The sequence below is a fragment of the Hyalella azteca genome, unplaced genomic scaffold, assembly GCF_000764305.2.
Source record: "Hyalella azteca isolate HAZT.00-mixed unplaced genomic scaffold, Hazt_2.0.2 contig9207, whole genome shotgun sequence".
In the NCBI taxonomy this organism is placed as follows: domain Eukaryota; kingdom Metazoa; phylum Arthropoda; class Malacostraca; order Amphipoda; family Hyalellidae; genus Hyalella; species Hyalella azteca.
In genome coordinates, this window is record NW_025939284.1 from 26,044 (window position 1) to 39,938 (window position 13,895).

The window sequence follows — 13,895 nt, forward strand, 5'->3', positions numbered from 1 at the left end:
TTGAATGAGATATGCAAATTCTGTCAATCATATTTTAAGCCAACACTAGTGAGCAACTTTTATGTAAGTAAAATTTTTCCATATGACAAATATTTTTTCTGCTACAGACCTTAGGAGAGGTACTTTTCCAAAATCTCTCTATTTACACTTTTTTCAGGGATTTTTTAGAGGTATAGTCAGATGGGGTAAGATAGGACCGAAATCTCTAACAAGCATGTAGCATCTATACCATGAATAAATAAAAAACCGTAAACCTATCACAAGGTGTAGTTATGCAATGGGCTTCTAAGCTACAACTCAGACTTTCTGCATCTAACATAGTTTTCTGTACAGATTAAAAAAAGTGAGCTGGTCTCATCTTACCCCAATGGGGTAAGATGGGACCGGGCATGGGGTAAGACAGGACCAACAGGTAATTCTTGTGTTACAAGGTTTTTAATAAAAGTACAAACCTGATATTCAATTTTATCAATCTAGAAACACATTATTCGATTACACAACCACTTGTTACTGTTTTGTGTTGCAGGATGTCAACTCTATTGATATTTATCAGTCACATTGGAGTTTTTGTCACGAGAAAACTGTTGACTCTTTAATGACCACATTTTTTTAAGTGCATAAATTTTTTTTGTTATAATATCTAGTGATTCCAGTTACTAAGTATTGTATAGATGAGTATGGAACAGTGAAAATTGTATATTGAAAAATGTAAGGCAACATTTCAGTCCACTTGGTCTTACGAGATCCTAACATTAAACGTGACAGTATGATCCATTTATTCTTCTGAGCGCAAAATATGGATGATATTATGTAGCTGGCATAGTTAATTATCATTTTGTATATTACTTTTGCTAGCAACAATGGGCTTAAGAAGTTTGGCCAAGAAACTTCCAAGAAACTCTAGTATTTTAGCAAAAATGCCTTATTTGAGATTGAAATTTCAAAGAAATTTGTGTTTTCCCAACATCAAGGATGTTGGGAAAACATAAAGGTTGATGGGCCAAAGACGCCAGGGCCATGGTTGTGAGGCTAATGTCTAGGCAGAGAGGCCAGGGTCCAGGTTAAAAGAAATGTTGTAGCAGCTAAACTAATCAAAATATTGCAAAACTAAAAATAGTGGCATAAACTTCAATATTTTTACTATCTATTATGTATAAAGCTAGTCAAGAAATCAAACATTTACTATCTCTAAAAATTGCTGAAAAAAAAGTGTAAAAAGTGCGATTTTGGAAAAGTACCTCTGCTAAGGTCTGGAGCAAAAAAAAATATTTGCTGTAATAAAAAATTTTACTTACATAAAAGTTGCACCCAGGTGTTGGCTTGAAAACATAATTGATGGAATATGCCTATCTCAATCCAAAAAAATGGCAGCCATTTCCGCACGGCGGGGCTACTCGGGACACCTCCATGGAGTAATTAGGGACACCCTTAAAAATGCATTTACAGTAGAACCTCAGTTAGCAAAGGTTCCAGTTAACAAAAAAGTTTATTAGCAACAAAGAATTTTTATTACATTTATGTTGCTCAGCAAAAAAAATTCACTAATCAAAAAATTAGTGCATCAATGGTCGTCACAAAATTGTACATAGAATGCTATAGAATTGATCACCAGGCATCATAGAATGAAAAGTAATTGACCTAAACTATGATTTATTTCTCCAAAACATATGATGGTTGTTACTAAATCATTATTTTCTGTTTCAGGTAAGTTTTTCATGATCTTTTTTGTTATATTGCAATCACTTGACTCAATTAAAATTGTGCGAAATTACAAATCATCCTGTAAGCTTACAGATACAGAAGAAATGCTACATGGCTGCTGATATGAAGCTTGCAGTGGTCTGGACAAGGTCATTGTCAATGCTCAATGGCATGTCCATGGATACAGTAATATCACATTAATAATACAGTAATTAATGAATATGGTACCTAATATAATATCAATAAAGGATATAAAAGAAAAAACTAAAAATCACAGTAAATGTCATTTATTTTACATCTACATCATCTACAATGAAAGAAGAGGACTTCAAAGTACTGTTAGTAATAAATGAGTACACTCTGCTTGCTTCAAACGTTTTAAAATTAACTTTTATTGCAAGTGGCAAGTGTCCCGGATTACCCTGCTTTGAGGGGTAAATCGGGACAGTTTTATTTTGCGTCTGGCACCTTACAAATAGCATACGTAATTTTTTGAAGATGCCATTGGATAGCCCTTGCAAAGAGCTATAAAATGAGCCTAAACTTGTTTCTGAAATGTTTCATGGTTAGAAGTTATTAACAAAGAACGCTCAAATCCGTCCCTTTTTACCCCATTTGACAGTACCTTCTAGGGTAAAACTATGTACCCTCTCTACATGTTGTCTCATTTTTATTTCTGTTATCTTCAATTTTAGTTCTAATGTCCTCAAGTTTAGGTGAATTGTTTGAATGTGAATTTTAGACTACTAATTGTTTGTACCTGTGTTCTAGATTTTGAACTGACGATGGAGCTGGACTCCAAAATGTTTTCTCTTATGAGAAATGGAGAACTTTTTGGCTATTTTCTTTACTTTTAAATTCCTGATGCATTAATCAGTTTGATTTAATCAATGCCAAACCTGGCCTACGACCTACGTATAGATTGCAGCAAAAGCAGCGCCACAGCTGGTGCAGTGCATAGCAAAGCCACGACTCGCCCACAAGCAAATGAACTATTTTTTTTAGTATGTTTTACTAATAAGATAAAAATATCAAATTCTGTTTAGGCACAGTAAGTAAAAGTGTTCAAGCAACATATTTTACACTACTATATATTAATTCATTCATTCAGCATAGTGACAAACCACAGAGCACAGATAACTATTTTAGAATCAGTTCATTTTTAATTTCCCCATCTACTCAAGATTTATACCAATTTCTTATGTACAAATAACTATATTGCTGGTATCCATGATACTTTACTGGTCTACTTACTGGACTCAAAAATGAACTTGATGAAGAGTCTAAAAAAGTCTCTGCTTTGACGCTGTGTTTTGGCACTTACGTGTATGTAAATATTATTGCCAGATTTTATTTTTGTTAAGAGCATTTGACACGTTTGTGAACTGTTAAATATTGTTGCTTGATCTATCTTGTAACACATTTTTCTTAACTATGTTTTGCATTAGTTTGTGGATTTGTTTGTTGAACTGTTGTTAACATTGACAACGAAAATTAGCCCAATTCTGATTGCTCTAGACTAGAGATCTGTAATTTGGCTTGCAGGCTATTTTCGCCCAACAATTTCAGATACCTACATAATAAAATTATATGTGGCCCACGAAATTTCTTCGTTACGTCTCGACCGCACTTCGAACCAGAATCCCAACAAGGCAACAACCACACTCTTTTCTTTCGTTTCAGATTTGTGGGAGCCTCTGAAGACTTGTCCAATGTGGCCCCACGACAGGGTTTTCAGTTATATTTGCCTAAGTAGTTTCTTCACGTAGCACTTTCTGGGCTTCACAGTTTCTTCAATCAGTACGCAACCCTGCCTAACTATGCGCCTTTTAACTTGATAATGAATGATAGAAACATTCGAAACGTCGTTAACGAAATAAAAATGTCCATCGGTAACCTGATTTTCGATTTGCCAGTTCAAAATAAAAATACTATTCGATATATTGAAAAAACTAATAAGAAAATTGCGAATAAAACAAATTCTCTGGTCTTCAATGAAACCTGCTTGAAAGAAGAAATTCTGCCAACCTATACTAACTTATTTATACTTGCATACATTCCTGAACATGCTAAGTCCATGTCAGAACTGAGTCAAGACTACTTTTACAGCAAAGTAGCATAAAAACAATGGAGGTTATATCAAGTCATAGAGATTAATTGTGATTTTTGATTTCTTCACTATTGTAACAGTAAATTATTTGACCTTGAACTTTTGCTTTGATTTCCTAATTTCTTTTCAGCTCGGCTGTATTTAAAGGGGCTGGCCTTTTTAATTCTTCTTGGTGGTACAAAACAGATGGTGTGTATTGAGGCAGCATGACTCGTGTGAATTATTGCACAACTAAACAATAATATTTTTCTATAATATGGCAGAAAGTTGATTTGATATAAGCATAGAGATGATAATTATTTTTTTGCATTACACAACAGGCCATGGCTGTTGTTGTCATTGCCCATCCTGGTAGTGGCAACTAGGTGAGGGTGGGATGATCCCTTCACACGGGGTACTAAGGGACAGGCGGGGTAATAAGGGACATTCCTCTGACATTTTGTAGAAATGTTGTAGCAGCTAAACTAATTGAAATATTGCATATCTAAAAATAGAGGCTTAAAGTTCAACATTTTTCCTATCTATGTTGCATAGAGCAAGTTAATAAATCATAAATTTACTACCTCTAAAAATCCCTGAAAGAAAGCATGAAGATTGAGATTTTGTAAAAGTACGTCTGCAGCTAAGAAAATATTTGCCGTATTAAAAACTTCTACTTGCATAAAGGTAGCAGACAGGTGTTGGCTTAAAAACACGATTGATTTTGGAATTTGCGTAGCTCATTCCCCAAAACAATGGCGGCCATTTCTGCACGACAGGGTAATAAGAACACCCCTAAAAACACATTTGGTTAGCAAAGACTCCAGTTAACAATAAAAAACCATCAACAACAATTAATTTTGATAAAATTTACCTTGTCCAGCAAAAAAATTTCACTTAACAAAAAATCAATGCATCATCAGCCATCACAAAATTGTGCCTGAAATGTCATAGGTAGAATTGTGCACTGGGCAACATAGAATGAAAAGTAGTTCACCTAAACTATGATTTATTTCTTCAAAAAATATGATGGTTGTCACTAAAATATTCTTTTTTGTTTCAGGTATGTTTTTACAATCTTTTTGTTGTAGTGAATTCACTAGAACCAATTAAAATGGTGTATATTACAAGCCGTCCTGTAAGCTTACAGATACAGAAGAAATGCTGTTTGGCTGCTGATTCAAAGCTTGCAGTGGACAATGTCGTAGTTAATGCTCAATGGCATGTTCATTGAAATGGTAATATAACATCAATAATACGTAATGTATGGATATGGTAGTATCATATCAGTAATGGAAAAACAAGTAAAAATCACAGAAAATATTGTTTATTCAACATCTACATCATCTACAAAGGAAGAGGACTTCAGAGTATTTTTAGTAATGGATGAGTGCACTCTTCATGCTTCAAACGTTTAAAATTAAGTTTTATTTCAAGTGACCCAGATTACCCTGTTCCCAGGGTTAATTCAGGACACTTTTATTTTAATTCAGGATGCTTTACTGTTTCTATTTTTTTACACTATTTGTAAGGTGTCTGGCACCTTATGAATAGATATAGAATTTTTTTAAGATGCCATACAATAGCCCTCGTAACGAGCATTAAAATGAGCTCAAACTTGTTTATGAAATGTTCCATGGTAAGAAGTTATTAACAAAAAATGTTCAAAACCGCCCCTTATTACCCCGTTTGATGGTACTACCAAAACTAGTATTATTATTTATGATTATTATCAATTTATCATCATTTATTTATTATTTGTTTATTATTTATTTATTATTAATTAATAATATTATTTACAGTATACCGGTATATTAAAATGTGAACCATAATTACATATCCTAGACCAGTAGGTGCTAAAGCAGCCCCTGACACAACTCAAGTCTCAACCACTTTAACTTTGTCCAAGTCATAGGTCAAGATCACCAAGATTGGAGTCAGAAGCATCAATGATCATGAAGTCTTTACCATGAAATTAAGTAGGCATTGTTACTCATTCAGCCAAAATTAATGTTATTGTTAGCAGTAAAGTTTTACTATGCAAGAGGTTTATTTTCTATATATTAGCTAATTTTATTTTGTAACACGTTCATAAATCTATCTTTAATACTTTAAGGGGGGGCATCTACCCTCCAGAAAAACTTCCACATTTACTAATGGATCTTTCTGAAACTTCACACATATATGTAAAACCAAAATACAAGCAGATTTTGTTTGTATGATTTTTTTCGGAAAAATTAATAGAAAACGTGAAATTCATTGAAAATGGACAAAAAAGGGGGTACTGTAAAAATCTATCTCCTCCTACAGTTTTCAAGCTACAGCATTGAAAGATATACCATTCGATTTCTAAAGACCATACAAACCAAGTAATGAAGTCTGATTTTTTTATTTCTGCCTTAGTTTTTTTTACATGCATTTCCCGTTTTTTTCTCATTTTTTTCTTTTTTTCTTCAGATTTTCCCCTCTCCCCCTATTTTGAATCCAAACTGTGTACAAATCTAAAAAAGGGCTTCGTTACTCAATAGGTATGGTCTTTACGAATCGATTGGTATATGTCTAATTCCATTCTCAAGTTACACTTTTCAGTAGAGCCCGACAAAGTCCTGCGCACATCGGAATAGGCACTCAATGTGGCAAGGATACAAAACTAAACGTTACTGGAGCTTGAATCCAGTCAAGGGTGATGGAGTGACTGCATGCACACATCCTCATACGTCGCCAGGCGGGTAACTAAGGTGCACCTCAAGCAGACACTATTTAAAGTGCTCGCAGCAAATTTCCTCCTATTCTATTTGTTAAATAACTCCCCCACCTTTTCATGATCAGTCGTGAATGCATAAATCAATGTACAGAGATGGCAATGGTGCCTTTGGATAGGGCAGAATGTCAGCTTTAAGAAGAGACTAAAAACCAGAAAAGCCAAATCCGAAAACTTTAGGGTAGACACCCCCCTTAATATTTTCTAGCAACGGATATGTTCACCTCATATTGTTAAAGATCACTTATAGTGTCAAAACCATGAAACTGGAATTTATTGTTTAATTTTGCCTTTTGGTGAATTTATACCATTCATATCTATCAGTCACACCCGTTTATCCCACCCACATGCAATCAAAGTCTCAACCAAAATGTTTTATTTTTGTTAGAATAGATAACTTACAACAAAGCTTTCTAATGTTACTAAAATCTTTGAAATTGGCTCATAGGAAACCTGGAAATGATAGTTTTCCAAAAAAGTGGTCAATAGTACTCCATTTTTTATTTTGGGACATTATTGAATATAGGAAAAATTCCTAGCTTTCTCACTTTTATTTGTATTCCACTGAAATTTATATGGTATTTTTCTCTTTTTAGATTTATGAATTCCCATTACAATCTAAGTAAAAAATTTTTTATTGCACATAACTACTGATTATAAAATCTCTGGTTTGCCAGTCCATAGTGCAATTCTATAGGTAATATAAAGAACATGGTCTTATGACACTTTGGACCAATCAACACCTCTTTATGGACTGTTGGTGACACTGCACAACACACTAGCACCTTCCCAAACAAAAGAAACCTGCATACTAAATGAACTAAAGGAGCAGGCTAGCATGGTGTCAGCAGCAAGCGGCAGCAGCTTAGTTGAAAAATTGTAAAGTAAAATGCCTTAACAAAGTGCAGTTCAAGTCCTTAAGAGCCTATTTCAGTCAAAAAAAAAATACAAATTTACATTTCTGCATGGATTTCAAAACTGTTAACATTGAGAAACTTCAAAGTATCTCTCATGTCTCCGTTAAGCCGTGGTCGAGAGAGGATGCTCGTGCTCGTGGTCCCAAATTTCTAAATTTTTAACTTTTTACTGTGCCATTTTCGGAACTCTTTTCACATTTTTTTTATGATCCGTGCCAGAGAATAACCGAATTTCAGTTCAGTTCAGTGAAGTCAGTAAAAGTGAGTGCAAATAGAATGAACAAGCCAAACAAGTGAAAGTGTTTTCATTTTTAAATAACACGGACGTGTAGAGTCAGTGAGGGTTGACGCGCGAGGGTAACGCACACGCCCTGGCCCACGCGGGACAATAAGCCTTTGTTCTCGTGCCTACCTCTTCCTAGCCTAGCTCTTCCCATGAACACCCAAGCCGCTGAGATTGCAGCTCTCTGAAAGCCGCTTGCTCTCAAGTCTGTAACAATTTTGAACAATCAAACAATTTGTACAATTTTTACTCAACTTGATTTCGGTTTTTAACTTGTGTTTATCTAGCTCTTGCATTTCTTCCTAGCCTAGCTCTTCCCATGAACACCTAAGCCGCTGAGATTGCCGCTCTCTGAAAGCCGCTTGCTCTCAAGTCTCTGTTAATTTTGAACAATCAAACAATTTGTACAATTTTTACTCAACTTGATTTCGGTTTCTAACTTGTGTTTATCTAGCTCTTGCATTGCAAGATGGCTGGTCAGAGAGGAAAAAGATTAATTGAGAAGGCCTCCAGTCCTGTTAAACTGAATGCAAAGATCAAATCGCAAAATGAGCAAGAGGAAATTTGTAAATTTTGCAAGCTGGTTTTGATTAACGTCAATGACGCTACAGTGGGCGGTGATCGTTGCGGGGATATTGTCTGCAACAATTGTGCAAAGTTGAGCAAAACATACTGCACGGTTATTTGCAAGAACAAGTCAGTACACTGGTATTGCCAGGACTGCCAACAACCTGCACTTAGCGCTGTAAAAAGTGAATAAATGGTGGAAGAGAAGTGCTCTTCTATGTTTTCTGTCTTTAAGGCCAAAATGGAGGAAACCATCAAACAGGAGTTGAGAAAGAGTGCCAAAATGGAAGAGAACCACAAGAAAGAACTGAGCTTGTTGCGTATTGAATTACACTCATTACGAAACGAGCTGGTGGAAATGAAAGCTAATCTGCACACAACAGAAAATAACGATAACACAGAAGGTAAAGGCCGCAAAGATGTCATCTCTGATCTCACCAACGAGAGCACTCATGAACTGCTGGATAGAGAGAGAAGAAAACTTAATTTTGTTTGGTTTAACATTCCCGAAAGCAATGCTCCGGATACCGTAAAATGGGGTAACTTAGACCACTTTTTTTCTTATAAATAATGCCATTTTCTTACTAGCTAAATTAAACTTGAATTGAAACATGCAAAATACAGGTCTATACTCTAGCTTCACTCACCATAAATTGCTGGCTCCTGCCTCTCATAGTCTTTATGTAATTTCAAAAAAAGTGATGGTCTTTGTTACCCCAGCTCTTGGGGTAACTTAGACCGGGTGGTAAAATAAATTTTATTTTTTGGTAAAATAACTCCAAATAACTCCAGGTTTTGGTGCATTGTAGTAGAACTCTTCTAGTTACATATGCAAATGACAAACTTGAGGAAAGTGTCATAGTTTGCAAATGGGGGGCGCCACCCCATAATGAGGGAAATGTGACTACCTAATGGCAGCCCTGATGGGGTAATATTGACTGGCTTGGATATTAAGTTAAAATTACCATATATAAGACTTATAAGACTCTGTAGAGTCTGAAACATAAAGAAAAAACATAAATAGGCTGTCAAACATAAAATATGTTATATATGGTAATTTTATATTAACTTCCAAGCTGGTCTATGTTACCCCATCAGGGCTGACATTAGGTGGTCTAAGTTACCCCATTTGGGGGCGGCGCCCCCCATTTGCAAACTATGACACTTTCCTAAAATTTGTCATTTGCATATGTAACTAGAAGAGTTCTACTACAATGCATCAAAACCTGGAGTTATTTAACCAAAAAATAAAAAAATTGGAGGGGGTACTCTGACAGGCTTTAAATAATAGCTTTTTTTTGTGGGTCACATTTTTAATTTTTTAACTATTAGATATGCAAACTTTTTATATCTTTCTATTGTGTTATGTAGCCTCAGTATTAGGCCTTTAATGCCCATTGACAAAAATTTTCTATGTCAAATAGTTTTTGAGTTGTGGGGGTTTTTGTAAAAAAAACGAAAAGTGGTCTAAGATACCCCGCTGGTCTAAATTACCCCATTTTTATGGTACTGAGTTTATTACTGATTGCTGTGCCAAGGCACTTAACGTTGTTGTGAATATAACGGCATGCAAGAGGCTGCGATCGAAAGGCGCTACCGCCTGTAGACCGCTGCTGGTAACTGTCAAATGGGGTAAGTCAAATAGTCAAATGGGGTAAGACAGGACTGAAATCACTAACAGGCATGTAGCATCTATACCATGAATAACTAAAAAATCCTAAACTTATCACAAGGTGTGGTTATGCAATGAGCTTCAAAGCTACAACTCAGTCTTTTTGCATACAACACAGTTTTCTGTACAGATTAAAAAAAGTGAGCTGGTCCCATCTTACCCCATTGGGGTAAGATGGGACCAGGCTGGGGTAAGAAAGGACCAACAGGTAATTCTTATGTTACAAGATTTTAGTAAAAATATAAATCTGATATTCAATATTATCCATCTAGAAACACATTATTTGATTAAACAACCACTTGTTACTGTTTTGTGTTGCAGGAAGTCAACTCTAATATCAGTCACATTGAAGTTTTTGCCACGAGAAAACTTTGTTAAGCATAGAAAAAATAGGTTGGCTTTGATTCATTGTAGAGCACTGCCAAATGCACTGCCTAAGAGCACTGCCAAAATTTATCAAATTGGTAATAAAACCAATGGATAATAACTTAAGAGTCGGACGTCATGTGTTTTCTTGCTAACTGCATATGTGGTGCACTTCTTCATACATATCCCATGCCCTCTCACAAAATTGTGATAATAAATATTTTTTATGTTTCACACAATGATTTTTCCCCCAACCACTCTTGCACATTGTTCTGCAGCTCACTAATGGGAAGATACATCCCTATTTTCTCCATCCCCATGATGCAATTCACAAAAGTATGCTAAATTTATCAGATTAAAAAAGCTAATAAGTCAGAATGGTTATTTTAAGCAAAAGATGAAAATTTTGACCAAAATACTCCATGTATACTTATGCACAATAATATATTAATTTAAAAGCTATTTTTGATAAACTATGGGGTAAAAGAGGACCATTTGTGGGGTAAGATAGGACCATTTATGGGGTAAGATAGGACCACTTGTGGGGTAAAACAGGATCATTTTGTGGTCCTGTCTTACCCCATGTCCGGTCCTTTTTTACCCCATTTTAGAATAGTTGTCAGGCAGTGATGGTAGCAGGTAGGAATGCATAGTATGTCTCAAAAGTTGCTTATTACTTGAGGTTACCTGCCTACAATGTGACCCTTCTTTACATAGGTTTTCTTTGAAAATTAGCCAGAAATTCATTATTTGCAGAAGAGGGTTGAAACAAGCACTGAAATGACAGGCAATGATTGCTCTAACATATTCTTTTGTCAAATTAAATTCAGTGCAATTAGAATGCATGCCATGGGCCGGTCCTTTCTTACCCCAAGAAGGCTGCGATCCTGTCTTACCCCCATTTGACTATAACTGTGCAGGATACAGCCCAGGTCAGACATGTGCTTAAGGCTGCAAGAAAACTAAGTGAATTCACAGAGTTTAATTCAGTCTTTGTTAAGAGGGATGCTACTCCTCTAGAGAGAGAAAATTTTCACAAGAAATGGCAGGAGAGACTCAGGCGGAAAAGCATGGAGACTCGGGTCAACCCTTTTCATGATGTCAAGACAACACCGACCGCACACGGTCAGTCAGCGGAGCTGGAAGACAAGTAAGAAGTCATGTCCATAGAACCAGGCCTGTAAATAATGTAAGAAATAAATGCATGAACCAAAGTGAAAGTGCACAAAAAGCTGTAAAATGTTTTTACACGAACTTGGATTCCATTTTGAACAAAAGAAGTGAACTATTAAGTGTGATTGAAAACGAGTGCATAGACATTATTTGTATTACAGAAACACTCCCTAAAAATAATGGGGGGAAAATTTTATCTGTAGAATTTCAGTTGCCAGGTTTTGATTGTTTTCATAACTTAAATGAAGAGCAGTGCAGTAGAGGTGTAGCTTTGTGGGTTAGAACCTCTTATGGGGCCCAGCAAGTCAAGTTATCTGCAGAACATCAATCAGCTAGAGAATCAGTGTGGTGCGAACTTACTCTAAAAGGCAAAGATAGCCTCCTCATAGGCGTCATGTATAGATCACCAAACAGTTCTGATAACGATAAAGTACTAAACAGTCTTTTACCGAGCATGACCTTCCGTAGGTCACACACGTTGATTGTTGGTGATTTTAATCATCCAGAGCTAGACTAGATAGATGGATCCTCTCCAAGGGAAGAGAATCACCCAGCATCCTTGTTCATGGAGTCAGTAAGAGACTCCTTCCTAGTCCAGCACGTTACAAAACCAACCCATTATAGAAGTAAACAGACTCCCAATATTCTAGACTTGGTGTTCACCAGTGATGAATCAAAGTTGGATGAGCTTCGTCACAAGGCTCCATTGGGCAAAAGCCATCACCAATCTTTGTTTTTCAGACTTAAGTGCTGTACAGAAAAGACGCCTCGGAAGCGTGAGCGTTTGAATTTTGCGAAAGGCGACTATGATAAACTCCGTGAAGCAGTGAATGCAGTGAATATTTCGAACTGTCGAATATTTCGAAGCTGTGTCTAGCGTTTGCTCGATGTATGCTGACGACGCAGAAATTTATAATACAATGAAGAATACGTCGCAAAAAGTACAGTTGCAAGGTGGTCTTGACAGGCTGGTTGACTGGGCTGATAAGTGGCAGCTGTGTTTTAACGCTGACATATGTAAAGTTATCCACCTTGGCAAGAATAATGAACAGCAAGATTACAGTGTGAGAAGACATTGTTGCAATGACAGAGTGATGATGTTGTCAACAATGGAAAAGGATTTATGAGTTAATATCAACAATGAGTTGAAATTTTCTAAGCATATTGAAAGTCAAGTTAATAAAGCCAATAAACGACTTGGACTGATCAGACGCTCTTTTGTGTTCCTAGATGCAGAAACGACGAAGCAGTTGTTTGTTGCTGTCGTGCGCCCGAACCTAGAGTTTGGAAACGTCGTATGGTCACCAAAATTTGAAAAGGACAGAAATTTAGTAGAGAGTGTTCAAAGACGCACAACAAGGATAGTTCCGGGCTTGAAAGGCAAGTCCTATGAGGAAAGATTAAAGATTATGAAGCTTCCAAGCCTCCATTATCGACGTCTGCGTGGGGACCTCATTGAAGTATACAAGTATACTCATGGCTTATACAAGGTCCCAGAAGGATTACTAGAATTTGAAACAAGAACCAACACCAGGGGCCACGGCTATAAACCTGTCTCTTATACACATCTAGATGTGTATAAGAGACAGGCTATGCAGGAGCATATGTTCAGTCTTAAAATGCCTAGCAAATTACGGACCAGGCAATAAGTCCAGCAGCTATCTCAATCAATTGTCAGCTATGGAAAGATCGGGTTCCGAAGATCAGGTTCCGAAGGCCGGATCCCTTGTGAATCAAGTCACAAAAAGTTCAAGAATCGGCAACAGGCCATGGGCCTATTTCTTCAACGCCAACACTTCTATTCTATTCTATGTCATAAATAATCCCTAAATAAATTTTAATTAAATAAATGTCACTCCAAAACTGAATGCTGCAAAGCTTAGAGCAATCAGTCTTCAAGTGACATTTATATCTGAATTATATTTTATTTAGCGAGTATTTATTGCATGAGAAATTATCAGAGATACTTTGAAGTTTCTCCATGTTGACAGCATTGAAACCCATGCAAAAATATAAATTTTAATATTTTTAAGGCTGAATTAGGCAACTAAGGACTTCTGTGGAAGCTGAGGAAGCTTGGTTGAGCATTTTGAAAATAAAAGACCAGAATGAAGTATGGTTTTGAAATTTTGCAATGTAACAGCATTAAAATCCATGCAGAAATGCAAGTTTTTAAAATGTTTTAGGCTCTAAAGGACTTGAAACTGCTGTCAAGCTGGAGCTTTTGATTTCAAATTTGAATTCAAAACAAAGATGGCAGCGCCCATATACAGATGGCAGTGCCAACAGTGGCAAGCAAATGAACTACTTTATTGTTTAATATGATACTAATAAGATAATAATATCATATTTTGTTTAGGCACAGT